The following is a 21685-nucleotide window of genomic DNA, read 5'->3' on the forward strand; positions in this document are numbered from 1 at the left end:
CTACCACTGAGTTACAACCACGGTCCTTTGTATTTTCTTTTGAGACAGAGTCTCACTAAGTTGCCCAAGCTGGCCTTGAACTTGTGATCCATTTGCCTCAGCCTTTGTTTTACATTTTTATAATTTTCCTTTATTGACTTCATAGAAGACAGCCAGACTCTCATAGCTGCTTTTGCAGTCAATATATTTTAGTTGAAATATATTAAGACTAACTAGCCTTTCACAGATATACAGTTGCAAAAATGAGGAGTATTGTGATTTTTTTTCAGATAACTGTGGATATTGTTTGATACTATACCAATGTGGAATCTGAAATGTATTAAGAGACTCTTCATATTCTATTACATTAAGATTCATTGGTCTGGGCTGGAGCTGTGGTAGAGCACTCCCCTAGTACTCCTGAGGCACTGGGTTCAATCGCCAGCACCATGTAAAAAAAAGCTAAATATACAAAATAAAGGTATTGTGTCTATCTACAATTTAAAAAATATTTTAAAAAAGATGCATTGGTCTACCTTGCACTTTGGATCTTCTTATCTATACATGATTTTGTAACATTATAGTCATTTGCAAAATATCATTGTACCTAGTTATGCATATCTTCCTAATACTGACACATTTATTTATACAATTAAAAAAAGACATTCCTTAATATCACCTTTGACCTTAGAACAATCTACATAATAGGAAGGTGTCAGCATTATAGTGACATATACAAGTTTTCTAAAATTCTAATTTTTACTTGAAAGTTTAAATTTTATGATTAGCAACAAATGCTTAACAGGCTCACTTGGTTCATTTTCAAGAAAATGTCTCCATAACCATAGTGTCATCATTAGTCATTATAAAATGGTGTTCCATGAAAAAAGTTAGTTCTCTTCTTCTGAGACTATAATCTTATGTTAGACCTGACTGGCCACATTTCATGTATTTATTATCTTTTTCTGTATATCTTTTTATTTCTGTAAATTTCATTCTGGATATTTGCTACTGTCCCATCTAATCCTCTCTTTGGCAGGTTTGATGCAAACTAACCAATTGAATTCCCTAATTTCAGTTATTTTTCAGTTTAGAATTTCCACTTGATTTTTTTAATAGATTGCAATCCTCTGGTGAAATCCTCCATCTCTTTTTGAATACATTAATATATATTTTTTTGAATATATTAATCATAATTATTTTAAAGTCCATGTCTGATAATACCACTATCTGATCTGGTCCTATTATCTATTTTTTCTTTTGATCTTTTGGTAAATCAGTTTTATTTCCTGGTATAGCTAGTAACTTTTGAATTAACTCCAGATACAATTAATGAAAAAATGTAGTTTTAACTCACAGCACTAGAAGATGTCATCCTTCAGAGCAATTAGGTAAAAGTAGTTCTCAAACTTTGACTTGCCACAGAATCACTTGGAGAGATTCCACAACCCCAGAAGTTCTGCTTTGATAAGGTTTAGGGTAGGAATCTAAGAATTTGCATTCCTAATTATTTCTCTGCTGATGATGCTCATTTACACTCTGAGAACTACAGGGATGAGGCAAATTTCCTTAATCCACTTTGAGACTAAGCTGACTGGAAGTCAGGCTTCAGTCTTTGCAGGGGGGCTGGTGTATTTTGGAAAAGCTGGTTTTTACATTTCCAGAGGTTGCCATCTATATGCTACAAGTCCATCATAAACAAATGATATGTATCAAAGAAGAGAGTGGGCTGGGGATGTGGCTCAAGCGGTAGTGCGCCCGCCTGGCATGCGTGCGGCCCGGGTTCGATCCTCAGCACCACATACAAACAAAGATGTGTGCCTGCCAAAAACTAAGAAATAAAATATTAAAATTCTCTCTCTCTCTCTCCTCACTCTCTCTTAAAAAAAAAAAAAAAAAAAAAAAAAAAAAAAAAAAGAAGAGAGTGACTAACTTCTCCTTTGAAGGATGCAATTGATTTAGCTGAACTAAAACCAGTCAGGTTTTAGTTCAAGTTTTACTTACTGTCTCTAATTGGGAATGGGATGCTCATACTATGGAACAATAGAAAGAACAGATAACTGGATTCTACTTCAATTACTAGTTTGCCTTAAAAGACTTAATCTCTTGGGATTTTGGTTTCTTCATTTATAAAATAAAGGGGTTGGGGGCTGGGAATGTGGCTCATGGGCTGGGGATGGGGCTCAAGCGGTAGCGCGCTCGCCTGGCATGCGTGCGGCCCGGGTTCGATCCTCAGCACCACATACAAACAAAGATGTTGTGTCCGCCGATAACTAAAATAAAATAAATATTAAAAAAAATTCTCTCTCTCTCTCACTCTCTCTTTAAAAAAAAAAAAGTTCCCCCTTCTTGGTTATTTTAAAAAAATAATAAAATAAAATAAAGGGGTTGGTCTATAGTTTTTAAGGTCCCATTCAGCTTTAAGCCACAGTGAATCCATATTTATGCTGATTCTGGGCAAATGTCCCTGAAAACTTCCAGTTAAAATGCTTACTAATTGGTCTGGCCAAATAAACATTTTCCCTGAGTAGGGAGGGGTGGTTGGTTCAGTTGGACACTCTCCCTCATGCCAAATCCACAAATGCTCAAGTCCTATCTATAAAATGGTGCAGCACTTGCATATAATCTACAAATATCCTTCCATATACTTTAAATCATGTGTAGATTATCTGCAATACCTAATACAACGTAAATTCAATGATAATAGTAGTTATATTGTATTGTTTAGAGAATTTTGACATGAAAAAAATTATGCATTTTCAGAAGAGATGCAGTTTTTTTTCCCTGATTATTTTTTGATTTGCAATTGGTTGAATCCACCAATTCAGAACCCATTGATAGAGGACCTACTATACTAAATTTCCTATATTCCATATGCTATTTCCTTTTGTACTTTCAACAGAACTTTGTGTGACAATGGAAATTTATATATCTGAACAGCCCAATATGGTAGCCACTAGTCATGTGTGGTTTCTGAGCACTTAAAATGTGGCTAGTGCAACAAAGAAACTGATTTTTCATTTCATTTCAGTTAAACTTAAATAGCCACACACAACTACTGAATACCACACTTAAAAAAAAAAATCTTGAAGTCCTGAAAAATCCAATTAAAAGATATTTATTGTCAGCCCCTTTCTTAAACCTGAAAATCAGATCCAACTCATACAACATAAACTTAACAAAATTTGTCGAGAACACAGTTTATTCACCAGCTAAGTTTAAAAGCAACTGATTTCATTTTCTTGTCGAAGTTCTCACTTTTCTTCTGTGTTTCCCAGAGGCAATATTACTGTAACCTTACATTTTTTATGTGGTACCTTTAAGTTTTATGAGGTTGTTTTGGGGTTCCCACCTTTAAGATATTTATAGATACAACAAACAGGAACAGGCTCACTGATGCAGCACACTCAGAGTTACTTTTTTGCTAACTGCAACGTTTGCACTCTGCTGTCTCCACATGCCTTATCCCACTCCGCCCCTCTTTCCCTCTTGCCCTTTTTGACACAGAGAGCTCAAAGAAAACAGACTGTTACCTCCTTGCGTAGGCCTGCATGGCAGAATGAAGGTCAAGAGATGAGTGGAGACGAAGAGCAAGGAAGGTAAGTGGCTGCTGGGAAAGATTGCAGTCTCAGCACCCGGTCTCCCTTGGAAACTAGAAAAGGCTTGCACTGCCACTGCTATCCAGCAACCCAGAGGCAAAGCCTGTAATTTGCTAAGAAGCTGCTACTAGAAAGGAGGAGGAGAAGGAAGGGGAGGAGAAATGGGGAGAAGGCAAAATCTTGGGGCTTGGCAGAACCAATGCTGCTAATAGTTCCCAAAATACCATTCCATTAGATGCATATTTTATACAGTGTACCAAACCAATCAATACTACTTCTCATCTGATAGACAGGGGAGGGAGAATTATTCCTCATGTAAAAGGAGGTACAGCAAAAGAGCATTCTTGTTCTGGATACTATTTCATCTGCCCTTGGGCTATCCTAGTTGCTGCATTCATCCAAGTGAGCTATAAACATTGCCTCACAGGAGGCTCAGGCCTAGCCAGCTGGCAAATTTAAAGGGTGGTGAAGAGAACAGATTAAAAGGAAACACATGAGAGAAATGCAGGGACAGATTTCAGATCTGCTATAAATGGGTTAAATCTACATAGAGGGAGGCTATAAGAACTACTAAATTTGATAAGCTAGCTACAGATTTCTAGATCTAATATATGTCACATATCAAAATGTGAACTGATTTTGTGGTCTGGGATAATTGCATTCAAATGCTCGTGTGTCTTTTTGACCTATTTCAATACTGACATCAGAGATGAGGTTTAAGTGAAGAAGAGGACCAGCAGGAGGAGGAGGAGGAAACTTCCTGCAGTCAATCTCAGCATTTCCTGAATTCTGTGAATCAAGAGTTCTCAAAATGAGACAATTTTGACCTCTCTTTCCCCAAAGGTAGGGTTAGGCAGAATTATCTGTCTTGAAATGCCAATAATACTGAGTTTGCAGGCATTGGGATCAGCACATTTTTTTTTTCTGTAAAGACCCAGATAATAAATCATTAGGTTTTGCAGACTTTCTAGTGCCAAAGCAGTCCTAGATGATACATAAATCAGTGGATGAGCTGTATACTCACTGCTTGCCATTCTACCCTGGTGGAACTAAAGCCAGATGGCTTGTAAAACTTCAAATATTTATTATCTAGTCCTTTTCAGATCATTTTGCTGATCCTTGCTCTAGTCCATAAGTTCTAGAGCACCAAACTATGGCTCAGAGAACTCCTTTTGGGAGTCTGGTGTTTCTGTGATGTATCTTAGATAAATACTATATCATCTTGATTCTCTTCCTTTGGAATATTGATTGGTTCCATTAGAAACATGCCAGCCTCAAGTGCCAAAGCCACTTTCACAAAAACAATCTTTTACTTATGTAGGTCACTTTTTTTTAAAATAAATTTTTTAATATTTATTTTTTAGTTATCGGCGGACATAACATCTTTGTTTGTATGTGGTGCTGAGGATCGAACCCGGGCCGCACGCATGCCAGGCAAGCGCGCTACCTCTTGAGCCACATCCCCAGTCCTTATGTAGGTCACTTTACAATTAGTTCACTGGTCAGAGCAGGTGTTGCTGATGCCAGCAATAACAGATTCGTGCACAAGGCCACTGAGTGCTGCTTTATTGCATACCCACAGGCTATACCAACTGGACATGGCCAACTATCTCAAATATTTATCACTGACTACAAAATAGATCAGGACAAATTCAACACTATGGTTAATTTTCTTTTAGTCAAGAAAATGCAATAAAGCCAACAAACAAAGTGTACTTAGAAATAATGTAACTCTCAAACAATAGGAGAATGGTTAAATAAATTACGGATCATTCATATGATAAAGTATTATACAGACATTAAAAAAACAAACTAAAAAGTACTACAGGTGCTAACTTGGAAAATATCTGTACCTGGAAAATATAAAGAGCTTAAACCATTTTTTATTTAAAAGACCAACAACCCCAACAACAACAAAGATCAATAAAACACATAATCAAGGAATTCACAAAATAGGAAGCCAGAAAAGTCTACTAATGGACAAAAAAATGGTATTTTAGCTGCGCACAGTGGTGCACACCTTTCATCCCAGTGAGTTGGAAGACTGAGGCAGAAGGATTGAAAATTCAAGGCCAGCCTCAGCAGTTTAGCAAGGCCCTAAGCAAATTAGACCCTGTCTCAAAATAAGATATAAAAATGGCTGGGGGATATGGCTCAATGATGAAGGACCTCTGGGTTCAATCCCTGGGAGGGAGGGAAGGAGGGAAGGAGGGAAGGAAGGAGGGAAGGAAGGAGGGAAGGAGGGAAGGAAGGAAGGAGGGAAGGAGGGAAGGAGGGAAGGAAGGAAGGAAGGAGGGAGGGACGGAGGGAGGGAGGGAGGGAGGAATGAAGGAAGGAAGGAAGGAAGGAAGGAAGGAAGGAAGGAAGGAAGGAAGGAAGGAAGGAAGTTTGTTTCACTAGTATCAAGAAAATGCAAATTAAAACAAGAAGAAACAACTACATTTTCCTTAGACTGGCAAAATATTTTTTTAAAAAACAACTATGTCAAGTAGAAAGAACTAGCAACTTTCATACAGTGTTAGTGATACAAAGAAGGTAGCAATATATACTCACTTCTTCAGACCAGAAATTGATTTGAAAATATATACCCTTTAGGAAACTCTTGCACATTTATACAAAGAAATATGAACAAGAAGTATGCAGTAACATCATTAATTTTAGAAAAAAGACCTTAACACAGGAAAAAAAAGAAAAGATAGACTAAAATAAGCATTTAAAATGAATGCTGGGTAAAAACAGTAAGTTTCAAAATAATGTATGCAAAGTGTAAAAATGTAAAAAAATTTGTGTGTGCATAAATAAAATAATAACAACAATAAGTTTAAGAATGATAAATATCAAACTCAGGATATTTATATTCAGATGGTGACTACCTGGTAGAGAGGGTGTTAAGAGATGAGATCAGGGTCTACAGGGGCTTATACCATATATTCTCAATAGTTTATTTAAAAAAGAACTGAAGCAATTTGGCAAAACATTGGGACCTGATCAAACTAACTTGATATCTGTAATGTTTAATAATTAAAAAAAGAATAAGTATAATAACACTATATCTCAAACAACTTATAAATATTTTAGCAGTAATATTACTGTAGGTGAAAATGTAATTTTTATTTTCTACTTAAAATATAGTTATGGTGGATAATTTTGTAAATTAACTTTTTAAGAGTTAAGGTTAAAAAACCTTTAACCCTGAAATGTGATCATTAATATAAAAAGAACTCTTGCAAGCCGAAAGATACATATAACAGAGAGATATTCATATTTCACAATGTGGAAAACTTAAGACTAATAGATTTACAGACTCCTCTACTCTCACCAGCTCCTAGAAATTACTTTCTAGCTGCTATAATCACTAGCATGGCCTCTATTAGGGGGGAAAAAAAAAAGCGGGGGAGAGTGTTGGAGGAGTACGGGGATGGGGGAGTAGGAAAAGCTCCCATACCTGTGGTTCTTAACCTGTACTAAACACTAATACCTTTAACAATCAGATAAAAACTGTAACTCTTTCCCAGGATAAAAGTACTCACATGTACACAAAATTTGCTAACAATATCAAGGATTTCTGTACTTTATCTTAGCTCAGATTAAAGGGGGCAGGGTTTAGAAGGTAAACCAGATTTACCTTCAGAGGAGGCCTATAGTTCTATTAACTTCATTTTCCAATCACCTATACTTTGCAGATGTATCAAAGTCCTTTAATTAAGACTCTGTGGGTGGAGGAAGGAGAGTGGGAAGAGATGGCTGATGTGTACAGGGGTGGTACAGCTGCATGGGAGGAATCACAGAGTAGTAGGATAACCATGATTCAAAACAATTAATTGAACACTTCAAAATAGTTAATAGAGGAATTTTGAATATTTCTGACACAAAGAAATGATAAATGTCCGAGGTGAGAGATACACCATTTGCCCTGGTCTGATCATTACGCATTGTACACATGTATTGAAATGTCACACTGCACCTGATAAACATATGCAATGATTATGTGTTAAAACTTTTTAACTTAACTTTTTGAGTTTTTAAGTCAAAACTCAGTGACACTGTTTAAAGTCATGTTTCCTATGGTATAATTTACATGCAGGAAATTTGCCCTTTTTAGTATATTGGTCTGAGAGTTTTAGCAAATGCACACAGTCCCATGTATTGTATCACCATAATCAAGATAGAGGATAGTTCCATCATCCCTCTAATTCCCTCATGCCACTTTATAGCCATCACTTCCCACCAGCTAAGGGATTTTTTTTTTTAATTGCAGAAAAAAATTTAAAATGTACTATTGAAGAAATGCATAGAATTTTCATTCAAATTTAAAAATAATATGTAATACAACAATTACCTTAGCCCACTAAGTTAGACATTGGCCACTACAATAGATTGTAGATTATAAAAAACAAAAAACAAAAACGGGGGGGGGGGGGGCTTTAAGATCTAGTGAATGAAATTCCTTATATTCTAACCAGTGCTTGCCACTGTGATCAAGTTCCAGGAAGGTGGAGACCACTCTTTGTCATTACATTACCAATACTGAGCACTGAGCCTGCCCTAGGTTAGGTATTCCAAAACAATTACTGGATTAAGTTATGAAAAAATTCAGAATCTGGGCTATTAGTTTTGTCCTAAGGATGGCCCCAATCTCCAACCAAATGGTTGCTTATTTGCCATTTTTAAAGTTTAGTCAATAGTGTGTCGATTCATTTTTTTCATATTCAGCCATCTTCCCATCTTGCCGTTTTTGACTTATAAAAAATGAAGGTTTGAAGGTTTGCCTGAAAACTGGATCTTGTGGGGAAGATGAACATATTAAGTAGTGATAATTAAAACTGAAGACAGCAAAATGCCACAAATAGTGCTCTGGAGAGGAAACCTGATACTGGCTGGGAGACTCAGGAATAAAACATCACAGGAGGGTGATCTGAGTAGAACAAGTAGCTTCCTAGAAAACAAGGGGGAAAACAACAATTCCTGGGGCCACCTTCTCAGATTTTAAGAAGTAGACAGTGACCTAGCAGGAACAATAATCCCTGCTGTGGCACTGTGAGGGTGGACTGGTTGTGGGGTGGGTGGGGGGTTGCTCTGAGGGGAAGAAGGCCAAAGGTCTAGGCTGGGAGGCCTGAAACAACTGGACAGTGCAGGTACAGAGGAGACAGGGACTTGAAGGATTCTTGAGAATGGCAGGACTTGGTGAAAGATTAAAGGTGAGTAGTGGAGAAGGAAAAGGTTTCTAGTTTGATTTCCAAGTTTCCCAGATGGGTGACACTTATGCAGGACCATAAACAAGATTTTCTTTTCTTTTTTTTTAAACATGAGAATAGACTTTTTTTCTTGCCTTTTAAAGGTCAGAGGGAAGACTTATTTGGTTTATTTTGTTTATACCCTCTTTCCAAAGAGGACTTGAAAAACCCTTAAAGAAATGCAAACCTGTAACTATTCTTTACACAAAGAAATAAGAGGGGAAGAAAAATAATGGTCTCAAATGGCTTGTCATGGAATACTCACTAGAAGTCAGGCACTGTCCTAAGCTCTTTACATGCCATTTTATGAAGAATGGGAGAGAAGTCTGGACTTGAGACAAGAGACTGAAGTGACCACTGAAGCAGATGGAGTGGATAAGGTCAGCTGGGGAGAGTCACAGACAGAGAAACAAAGGACGCTTGTGGAATGATGTTTAAAGATGTTACAGAGGAAAAACAGCTAAGAAGGGACACAAAGGAGAAGCAATCAGAAAAGACAGCAGTAATCCAGGAAAGAATGGTATCAGAGAGGACATGGTAGAATAAAAATTTAAGAAAGTAATAGTCAAAATTATAAAATGTTGCTGAAAGTACAAGGTAAAAGATGAAGTGACCACGAAATCTGATACAAGGATCTTCACAGGACCATTTAGCAGAGCAATTTCACTGGATATGCAGGTGTGGCAGAATTTCTCTTCTAATAGAAGAGCGAAAAGGAGGCCAGGAAGTGGATAAAGTGAAATTAGAGTCCCCCCAACTTTTTTGTACCAGGGATTGATCGAAGAGGTGTTTTATTACTGAGCCACATCCCCAGCCCTTTCTTTATTTTGAGACAGGGGTCTCACTAAATTTCGGAGGCTGACCTTGAACTTGGAATTCTCTTGCCTTGGCTTCTGAGCCTCTGAGATTATAGGCATGCACCAGTACCTCTGTGCCTGGCAAATTAGAGGACTTTCAAAGACTAACAGCAGAGGAAAAAGTGAAATATGGCAACACCAGAGGGCAGTGCAGGGCTAAAGGTGAGTTCCAAATCAAGATGGGAAAGAAAGCACCTGTCAAGGACAAATGGTCTTTACACAGGGAAATCTGTGTCATAGATAAAGCTAAGCTTACAGTTTTGCTTCCCATTATTTATGAATTTTGTGTGCCAAGTAGTTTCTTTTAAACACCATCAGCTTCATTATAAAGGAACTTGGTTCTTGAGGGATCTTTCAGCTATTACTGTATTTTATTTACATGTCAATGATCAGTAACCCATTTTCAGCACAAGTGCACAGGGATTGTGAATCATATCCTATTTCCCTTTCAGGTTAGAAGACTAAGATTTCCTAAGAGGAAATAAATTAAAGAACTGGGTCAGTATATTGCCCAGGGTTATCTAAGAGACTCTAAGGAAGAAAATGAATTGTTTAAAGTAGAATCAGAAATGATTCATGCAATTGCTGTCAGCTAATTCCAATTTTTTAAAACTTCTTTAAATAGAAATATACATACCCAATACTCTAGAACTCTCCCAACGATAAACTTCTTAACCCAGCATCCTTACCCAAAACTGGACAGGTGGCCTGTAAGACAACTTCTCACTTGGTTCTCCAAGTCTCTGGTATTACAGGCATGTACCACTGCACCCTGCTACCTAGACACTCCATTCTATACCACCCACCTTCTCTGAACTCCTAACATACCTACCTGAATATAATTTTGCACTCAAGGATGTATTATTCTCTAATAAGTACTCATGGTTTTCTATATACAAATTTGATTATTGAATATTTTTATTTTAGATTAAAATTTTTTTTCAGTTGTTGGTGGACTTTTATTTATCTATATGTGATGCTGAGAATCAAACCCATTCTAGGCAAGTGCTTTACCACTGAGTCACAACCCCAGCCCTGATGTACTGAATCTTGATGGTACAACGTGGGGCATATTGCCTTTCTTATCATAATCCACTGTTCTTAGCACAACATGGAGCACACAAATGGTGAGAGTCAGTGATGGTTTGGAATTCTGTGATTTTTAGAATCCAATATTATCTATAGATCTCCTAACTTCACCAAATTGCCAATTAAGAAACTCAGACTAGGGGAGTTACATGGCTTGCCTGAGAAGGCATAAGTTGTATGCTTTGCTGAAGGGTAAATGAGGTATCCTTCTTGCAACCCAGGGAGTTTTTTGTTTTTTTCTTTTTTACCTTGTGCCTGCTTCTCTATTTTGAAGAAGCACCAGAGTGGAAGTTCACAAAGGGCCTCCACATTTCAGAAAATATTTGCACTTCTTATATCAATACACTTAAAATGGAATGGGGGAGATAAAGCTCATCTGAAAACTGATTCAAACACAAAACAGGGACTTCAGGAGCAATGCACCAAGATCAATTGACATTCCTCTGCTGCCATCTTATGGACATAGATGATTACAACACAGGGCTTATTTTCATTTAAGAAAATGTTATTCAATGTTGACACATCTATGTATTAGGCTCTATGGTGAGAAGAAAACCCTACAGAAAAGCAGCACCACAAAGTTAACAGTGTAGCGAATGAAGAGAAACAACATATTATTTAGCTGATTAAACCAGTTGGAATAATAGTACTACTGAAGAACAAATCTGATTTCAGCCTGGAGATGGGGAGCAGGATAGTGAGCAATAGGGTTTAATCTGTGGGAGTTCTTATGCATGAATAATGTGTTAAGTAGAGAAGGTGGTGGGGGGGAACCACATCCCAGGGAAAAAGGTTTCGAATGGACAAAGGAAGAGGACTGTTAAGGTAGAATGAATTCAGGAAATGTCTAAGTTTTATATCTGGGTAAGCTGATGCAATTACTAAGGCTATAAAATACAGGAAGAGTAGAAAGAAAAGGATGAGAAGGATAGGGAAAATAGTACAGTTCTGTGTAAGGTGAATTCAGAACCTGATGAAAGGTAGCCATAGTGGCTTGGGGAGGCTGAGACAGGAGGATAAGGAGTTGAAAGACAGTCTCAGCAACATAGCAAGACCTTGTATAAGTAAACAAACATTTTTAGAAGAACCTGATGAGTATTCTCTCTACAGGACTAAAATGACTAATAATTGTCAGCAGGATTTTCGAGACTGCCTGGCTTAGCATGATTTTGAATTTTGCTCAGAAACTGGTCCTCTGCATATACAAGATCAATTAGGAAGCTTCTCATTTAATAGATGGAGAAAAATGTATACTTTCATCAATATTCATCTGATTGTAAAGTTTGTGGTAAATAAACAGCTTTTACACAGACCTCATCAAATTCCCCTCTTCAAAGTCCAGTTCAGTTTGCAAAGTGCCCTTCACCTATATAAACCAGCTTCTCTCTCTAATTGCCCTAAATACCTGATAATTTTTATTTAAAATATATAGTATGAAAAATTTAAAACAAAAAAGAATACAATCACTACCTGCGTATTCTTACCATCCAATTTAAGAATAATAGTACCAATACCAATTTCCTTTTAAAAGGAGAAAATTTGGGGCTGGGGTTATGCTTAGTGGTAGAGCGCTTGCCTAGCATGTGTGAGGCCCTGGGTTCGATTCTCAGCACGACATATAAACAAATAAATAAATAAAGGTCCATCGGTAACTAATAAAAATTAAAGAGAGAGAGAGATCCTACTTCTTGAATTTCTGAATTGTCTTCTGTAACCTCAACCTCTTTGGTCTGATTCTTAGATCAAAGCACATGTTTAAATTCATTAAGAATATGAAGAAAATAAAAGAAGTTCCAAAGCAGTTATTCTGAACACTTCGTATCTTATTCCTCCCACCTACCTTCTCCTTCTCCTCCAGTCACAACACTAAAACAATCTATGCAACAAGTCAGCTTCCCAAAGAATCATCAGAAAAGGAGGACAGAGTACAAACATATATACAGAATATCTAAGCTGTCAGGCAGAATTTTTTTTTTTTTACCTGTTGCTTCTGCCATTCCATGTCAAGCACTTGCTGAAGTCTCAGTTCAGAATATCCAAGTTAGCCTTCAAATACTGAGTATTAGGAAACTTTGGCAGAGGCTTGTCTCAATTCCCTGGAACACACAGATCAACTTCCTGTGCTTCTGATTTTCATAAAATGAGGAATGGCAAGGCACTCAACTGCCAGATCAAATCAATTCACATGAGGTAAAGCTACTTCAGACACACCTTGCCACACACCTGTGCAGCTGCATTCCCATAAGTCCAAGTTTCAACAAACAGGTGGCCACTCCTCTAGTTTTTCTTCCCCAGTAAACACCAGAACCCATTTTATGAGATTGTTTTTAAAGCAGTGGTCTTTTGCTAACACGGGAAAATGAACTGGTAGACAGGAAGTGGGAGGGGGAATAAGGGCACACAATTTTGGCCCCTCCCATGTGTTGCTAATTCAGCTCTGAAAAAAGAATCACTTTATCAGAAGGAGATTAACTGTGAAGACATGGCTGATAAGGGCTTTTGAGTAGCAGGTGTTAAGTGACTGCTCTCTGAATTGGCTGAGGAATGGGAGCAGAACCAGAGGCTCTGCTGCCTCAGGGAATGAACTCTTGTCCTTTCTCCTAAGTGCAAAGAGTCCTGAGGGGTGGATTATTTTAAACATCCCCTCCTAAACTGTTGAGGACTTGCATGACAAATGCCATTGTCTCTGGAAAATGAAGTGAGGTTATGTTTTAATGGCAATGTTCAGCAACAGAAATGGCAAAAGAGTAGCAGACTTTTAATTCAAGGCCCTAAATTTCATTATAGTTAACTCTTAAGAGACAGCACCCAGGTCTTCCTTCCCAGAATTAGTATTGCTAAACAATACTGATGTTATTTTTAAACCCCCAAGTATACCATTCAATGATAATTATCATGATTCTAAAAGAGTTGCTTCATCCTCAAAAGAAATTCCATATGCATTCATTGCCCACTTCATGTTTTTAAATATAGATTGCAAGCCTCATTCTATCACACCTAAAACATCTAAAAATTAGTTACAAGATGCATTACTGCTTTGTTTATTATTATTATTATTTTTTAAAGAAGTGTCAGTAAACCTATCACACATGCTTTCTTTTCTTTTAGTTTTTGTGTCAGGGATTGAACCCACACATGCTTGCTTATAATCTTATAGCTCAATTAACATTTACGTTACTAAAAGACATCTTTAAGATGCATTTACCTAGACATATTTAGAATCAGCAATACACAAAACCCAGTGGATACAACAATATGGAACCCTATCTCTATAAGAATCAGTTGCTACCATTATCCACATGCTTAGCTAATTAGCTGTTGCCTAAATGTCCAAGATTCCTGGACACCTCTTGGTGAGGGAAGAAATGGCATCAGAAGATATGCACATGGTTGCACTCTATTACCATGAAGAAGATTTTCCCCTTAGATATCCATGAAGTATGTCCCAATAATGCGTTACATTGTAAATATAAGCATATATTGTTTCCTTGTACTTTGCTTTGTTGCACTTTACATGTTATGGTTTTTACAAATTGAAGGTTTATGGCAACCCTGCTTTGAGTAAGCCATTTTTCCAACAGTGTGTGCTCATTTTACTTCACTGTGTCATATTTTGCTAATTATCACATTTCAAATTTTTTCATGATGATTATATCTGTATGGTGATCTGTGATCAGTAACATTTGATGTTACTATTGTAATTGCTCTGGAGCTCTACAACCAGGCCTATATAAGATGGTGAACTTGATTGACAAATGTTGTGTGTGTTCTGACTGTTCTGCCCACTGGCTATTTTCCATCTCTCTCCCTCTCCCCAGGCCTCCCTTCCCCCCCCCCCAGATGTAACAACAATGAAATTAGAACTATTAATAACTCCACCATGGCCTCTAAGTGTTCAAGTGAAAGGAAGAGTCACATATCTTTCACTTTAAATCAGAAGCTAGAAATGATCAAGCTTAGTGAGAAAGGTTTGTTAAAAGTGAGAAAGTCTGAGAGCTTAGTTTCCTGTGCCAGTTAGCCAATTTGTAAATGCAAAGAAAAAGTTCTTGAAGAAAATTAAAAGTGCTACCCTAGAAATGATAAGAGAAACGGCCTTATTGCTGATATGGAGAAGATTTTAGTGGTCTGGATAGAACACCAAACCGGTCACAGCATTCCCTCAGGGGGTCATTTAGGGCAAGACCCTAACTCTCTTCCATTCTAGCAAGGCTGAGAGAGGTGAGGAAGTTGCAGAAGAAAAGTCTGAAGCTTGCAGAGGTTGGTTCAGGAGGTTTAAAGAGAGAAGACACTTCTATAACATCAAAATGCAGGTGAAGCCACACTGCTGATGGAGAAGCTGCAATAAATCACCTACAAGATCCAGCTAAGATAATTGATGACGATGGCTGTGCTGAACAACAGATTTTCAATGCAGATGAAATAGCTTTTTATTGGAAGGAGACACCATCTATGAAATTCATAGCTAGAGAGGAGAAGTCAATTCCTGGCTCAAAGCTTCAAAGAACAGGCTGCCTCTCTTGTTAGGAGCTAATGCATTTATCTGGTGCCTTTAAATTGAAACCAACACTCATTTACCATTCTGAAAATCCTAGGGTCCTTATAAACTATACTGAATCTACTCTGCCTGTGTACCCTAAATGGAACAACACAGCACATGTGTTTACAACATAGCCTACTAAATATTTTATGCCCACTACTCTGAGACCTACTACTCAGAAAAAGATTCCTTTCAAAATATTACTGCTCATTGACAATGCACTTAGTTACCCACCAGCTCTGATGAAATACACATAGAGATTAATGTTGTTTCATGACTGTTAACACAACACCCATTCTGCAGCCCATAGATCAAAAAGTAATTTTTACTGTCAAGTCTTATTATTTAAGATATACATTTCATAAGGCTACAGCTGTCATAGATGGTGATTTCTCTGATAGATCTGGGCAAAGTAAATTGAAAACCATCTGGAAAGTATTCACCATTTCAGATACCATTTAAGAACATTGGTGATTCATGGAAGGAGGCTGAAATATCAACATTAATAGGAGTCTGGAAGAAGCTGATTCTGACCCTCATGGATGACTTTGAAAGGTTCAAGTTTTCAATTTACAGATGCGTTGGAAATTTTAAGAGAACCAGAGTTAAAAGCAGAGAAATCGAGACTCAACTGCTGCCTCTCACAACAAAACTTATATAGATGAGGAGCTTCTTATGAATGAGCAAAGGAAACAGTTTCTTCAGATGGAGTCTACTCCTGGTGAAGATGTTGCAACCTCTGCTGAAATTAAAGGATTCGGAATCTTACATAAACTTAGCTAACAAATCAGGGGTAAGGTTGAGAGGACGGACTCCAATGTGGAAAGTTCTATGGTAGGTAAAAATACTATCAAACAACATCTCACTCTACTAAGAAATCTTTCATGAAAGGAAGAGTCAATTGATGAGGCAAATTTCATTGTCTTATTTTAGGAAAGTGTCATAATGACCCCAGTCTTCAGCAACCACCACTCTGACCAGTCAGCAGCCCTCAACATCAAGACAAGACCCTCCATCTGCAAAAAGATTATGCTAAAAGCTCAAAAAATCCATGGCATTTTTTAGCAATAAGATATTTTTAAAATTAAGGTATGTATTTTGTTTTTTTAAACATAATACTATTGCACACTTAACAGACTATAATACAGTATAAACAAAGTGTTTATATGCACTGGAATCCAAAACATTTGCTTTTTTACAATATTCACTTCATCAAGGTGGTCTGGAACCAAACCTGTACTATGTCTGAGGTATGCCTATAATAGATAAGGAGATAAAATGCAAGACAAGTGGGCTTAAAAGAAGAACACAGTCTTAAAACGTTGAGATATAGGATCCCTATAATATATAGGGTTTAAAAATTAAATAAAACAACCTGAAATCTAAAATGGTAGCAATAGTTAGCACTCTGGGAGTAGATCTTGGCTCTGCTGAAGTTAGGCACAGATCTTAATGAAAGTCCGCAAAGCATTTTACTCATAGCAATATAACTAGTTATTATGTGTACATATCCCTAAATTATTTTAAAGTTTGAGAAGAACTTTTACATAGTATGCTTCTTTTAATCCTCACAATAGCCCATGAGATAGGCTTGGGAACATTTGGGTCATACATGAATTAAATATTTGATTCCTACAATAAGTTTACAAAGAAGGCACTGCTATTCCTCTTTTACATATGAGGAACAGGTTAGAAAGGGAACCTGATTTACCCCAAATCACACGGCAAGTAAGAGGCTGAAGTGGAATTTTCTTAATCAATTCTGTGCACTGCCCACAGAGTCCGGCCTTTTACAGTGGCCTATGGGTAGCCCTCAGGTAGCAACTTATCATCATTATCATTTCAAAAACAGTCATGTTCTGAAGAAAAAAATTCAAATTTAAAAGATTTAACACTAAAGGCAGTTCTGTCTGTATGGTGTCTTTAGCCTGGTGAAGCTTCTTGTCATTCTGCTACCTAAGGTCTGGGGGCCCCAAGCAGTGGATCACTTTTCTTTCTATTCCAGAATTGTTTGGAGCATAATCCAATTGTATTAACAACCCAGAGACTTCCAAAATGACAACTTGCTAATCATCTGAGCCTTAAGCAAGCTGTAACCTTCTTGTGGGTGGACGATGTCCTGATGTTGTCCTGATGTTGATGGCTGCTGAGCCATCAGGGTGGTGGCTGCTGAAGATTGTGGAGTCCCTGTGGCAATTTCCTAAAATAAGACAATGAAATCTGCCTTATCAGTTGACTCTTCCTTTCACTTAAGATTTCTCTGTAACATGAGATGCTGTTTGATAATATTTTACTCACAATAGAAAATGTACCTACTACCATATATATTTCAGTCTCTTCCTGTTAATATATTCATACTTAGAGATTAATCATGTGAGTAGAGAAATTTATTTAGTAAATTAAATTGGTAAATTCAGCATTGCTGCAGACCTCAAGATAAAGAAAACACTCACTTGACAACAACAACAACAACAAACAGAGATTAAGAGAAGTCTGTGAAATCTCTTCTCTAGAGTACCTTTTTGAATTGATAACTGTCTACAGCTTGGGATAGGGATGAACACATGATAAAAACCATGACTCAAGAGTTTAGTTGGTTGGTATATATTTCTAACATCTCAAAGACGATGCCAAATTAATCTGTTGACAGCCTCATGTTAGCAGGATTAATTACCTAGCTTACAACACCATAAGAGATTCAAGAAGGGGGTTGAATATGGGTGGTGTATGTGACCCAACCAGTAGTGACCATATCCTGAGAAGCAAAGCAGAGTCACATATAATTTGGGCTATTTGGGAGAGACAAGCAATTTTAGCTTCTTGTGGAGAAAAACTATTAAAGCCATTTCTATACAGAAAAGAAAGGCCATAAAACTAATTTAAAATTCAGGGCTGCTGGGGGAGGAGAAAAGCAAGAAAAGCAAAGGCAGACACTATCAGACTCTAATATTAGCCAAGGGAATTGTTTATATTTTGTTGCTAAGGAAAACTTGGAGCTTTGGAAAATGAACCCAGCCACTACACTATATGACAGCTGCTGCTTGGCCCTGGTATCCCTGCAGAATTATCTGCCAACTTGCCACTTGCTGTTTCTATCCTGCTGTCTGCCAGTCAATTCAGTCCCTTTATAATCAGATGACCCTGTTGGTTTTCATAGTTCCCAGGATAATCCAAAGACTGGATGGTGGTGATTACAGTGCCAAGAAGGTAGAGACTGTTGCATCCTGGAATGCGGATTAAGACAGGCTGTCCCTGAATCAAAAACCTTTATCCTGAATTCAAAAGCTGTAGTTGGTGTGTTCAATGAAGAGGAGGCCTGGGAGAGGTCTCCACTATGCCTCTCACTCAAAGTGTGATACTAAATGAATTACTCTGCTCACAAGGCCTCAGTATTCCCATGTATCAAGCAGGGAGCACACCTCCTATTTCTTTCCATCATGTAAAGAGAATATATTTGAGCACACTTTAGACTTACAGAGCTGGGGCAGGGGTTGAAGAGTAAGGGGGAAGGAACTTTGCAAAGCTACGATTATGTCGTTGAAAATAACAAACTGTTTCAGAAGTTCTGCCATGAGCTATGTAAGAAAAATCACAAATTATTTAGCATCATGCAAATTTTGAATCTCAGGCTATTACAATTACTCTTCAGTAGCCATAGCCATCTCCACAGACTTATATTGTAGGAGAAACTATGGTCCCTAGAGTTAATTTTAGCCAAGTCCTCTTTCTCCTTCTGCCCCATTTTAAGAGTAATACTTTATCATTCTGGAACTTTGGACTGTTGGGTCAGGCTATATGGACAATGACCAAACAGACTCCATTTTACCTTGAGACTCCATGTCATGTAAGAAATCAGCCCATGGGAAGACCCCACCTGTGTACCTACTTGACAGTTACTTAGCAAAGCATATTGGCAATGCAAAACAGCAAAATTGTTCCTTCTATTCTTATACACTGTACTTGTGCAATGTACCCTAACCGCATAGAATGTTAATGTTTGTCTAAACATTAGAAACCATTCCTTAACTACTCAACCTAGGGTCATTTTGACCCGCTTCCCCCTCTGCTTATGATTTTAGATCTCATGATTTTTGTTTACAGTTTTGAATCATAGCAACAGACACTTATGATAATGTACTGATATTCTTTAAAAAGTGTACTCTAACTCCTGGAGGGGGTCAAAGGGTATAGACTTGCAGCCTAGCCCTTGGCCCTCCAGCTGGTGAATAAAATGTTCCGTCTCCTGTTTTAAGATCGACTTGGTGATTTACTGGAATCTTGCAAAACAGGACATTATAGAAAAAGAAAATTAAAAACCATCCAGAACCCCCCCCCAAAAAAAACCAGTGTTCGCCATTCCATATTTACTACTATCTAATATCATAATGTATCCTTTAGTAAGTATCTTTGTTCATATAACAACATATCTGTAGTTAACAAACTGAATAAAGGTCTGTTACCAGAGGGTGTAAAGTTGAGACTGATTTTTGACCAACTGTATACACATACTCACTTATCTCCTCTTGGAACAAAACCTTCTCTGCAAAGGAGAGCCAGCTGTGAAATTTAATGGTAAAACCCATTCTCCAGGTCCAAGTGCTCTAATCACAGTGGCAAATGGAGATTATTTCTGAGAGATGACTTTCCACTAGTTATGTCTTGCTGAGGCCAGTTTCAAAGCCCCATTTATCCCAATGCTCACTAATTGTTTCAAATTGGACCTGTGAACACAGGCTTCAGGCCTTCATCATGGTTTCTCAGCAGGAGTCAAGATATTTCCACAATGAGCTGATTACAGAGAAAGCTGCAGCTTCAAAGAGAAGAATTAGCACACAGCATGTTCTTTCAGAAGGAAAATTTAGCTGTTTTCAAAACATCTCATTTTATTTTCTTTCAGCTTAAGCATGTCTAGATGGAGAAACTAAGTGGCTTTAATTCTGTAGAGGCTAAATGGTGTATTTTATTTGATCAAGTCATTCTCCTGCTGAAAATTCTTCAGTGATATTCCATAGCTCTGAGAATAGAAGATGATCAAGTTTCTTAGCATTGCACAGACAAAAATCTACATGATTTGGTTCCTGACTACATTTCTCCATAACTTCCAAAGTATGTGCAGTAGAATACCAATCTTATATTCCTTTGAGGGAAAAGAACCTATTCTACAGGCAAAAAATTCAGACTATGCTATTTCTAAACTCTACTCTATACCCCCACCCCCCACCTCCTACAGAGGAATGACCTTGAGAAGGCTTCAGAGTGATCCTGTTTAACTTTGTTTTACCCATTGCTTTCCAAATTAATTTGGCCATTCAATGCCTTTCTTTTCCACCTTCATCTAAATCTATTTCATAAAAGACACGTCTAAAAATGTTACACTAGCCTTCCTGTCCTCTAGCTTCAGACATAGTGAACTTATTGTTTCTTGAATTTCTTGGGTTTTCTGGAAAATACCATCCTCTTATTAGTACTTTTAGTTAATTTCTACCTGTTTTTATTTTAAAATTCAACTTTAGTCACCTTTTTTGGTAAGGCTTTCCAGCCACCCCACTCAGTCTAAATCAGATTTCCCTCTGCCTCAGTCCTATAGCAATCTATTCATACTTTTATCAAGGTGCTTAAAATCTGTACTGTAATAGTTGATTTGCTTATATGACTTCCCACAACAGATAGATTAAAGATCCTCAAGGGCAGAAGAGAGGTTTTCTTTGGCCTTGTAACCTTGATACTTTTGTGACTGGCTGTTTAAAAAATTGTTCAAATGGATTATCATGCTTATTAGCATATAAATCTAGAATCCTTACCTTTGGCTGTAAAATCTGGCATTATATAGCTCCTACCTACTCCTTAAACTTCATCTTAGTCTACCATTTCCCTCACTCTGCATTGACTCACAATGCCATCCTTCATTTTCTCCAAAGGATCAAAACGCCTTCCCATCTTAGTGTCTGAAAACTGCACCTAGCTGTTACCTATCCTGAAAATCTTGGTTTGAGCATCACACCCTATGAAAGCCTTCTTCTTTGATCATCCAGGAGAAGGAAAGTCTTCTAAATCTTCTGTCATACATTGTCACAACTCATATTACCTCTTTATGAAACAGGTTGAGGATCCTTTATCCAAAAGGCACAGGACCAGTGCGACTGGGTTTTGAAAAATTAATTTTAGAATATTTGCATATACATGAGATATCTGAGAGATGGAACTCAAGTCTAAATGTAAAATTATTGTTTCATATACATCTTTCCACATAGCATGAAGGAAATTTTATGCAATATTTTTAGCGCACTTGTATTTTGACTGCAACCTGTCAGATGAGGTCAGGTATGGAATTTTTTACTTGTGGCATCTTGTTGGTCTTCTAAAAGTTTTAGACACTGGAGCATTTCAGAT

General features: G+C 37.4%; 1 protein-coding gene across 9 annotated transcripts in view; it reads right to left on the reverse strand.

Moving 5' to 3' along the window:
• The window catches only part of Ppp1r12b (protein phosphatase 1 regulatory subunit 12B), a 205910-nt gene that overhangs the window by 91034 nt on the left and 93191 nt on the right, over positions 1-21685 (reverse strand). The window lies entirely within an intron of this gene.

The sequence above is a fragment of the Callospermophilus lateralis genome, chromosome 13 (assembly GCF_048772815.1).
Source record: "Callospermophilus lateralis isolate mCalLat2 chromosome 13, mCalLat2.hap1, whole genome shotgun sequence".
NCBI lineage: Eukaryota > Metazoa > Chordata > Mammalia > Rodentia > Sciuridae > Callospermophilus > Callospermophilus lateralis.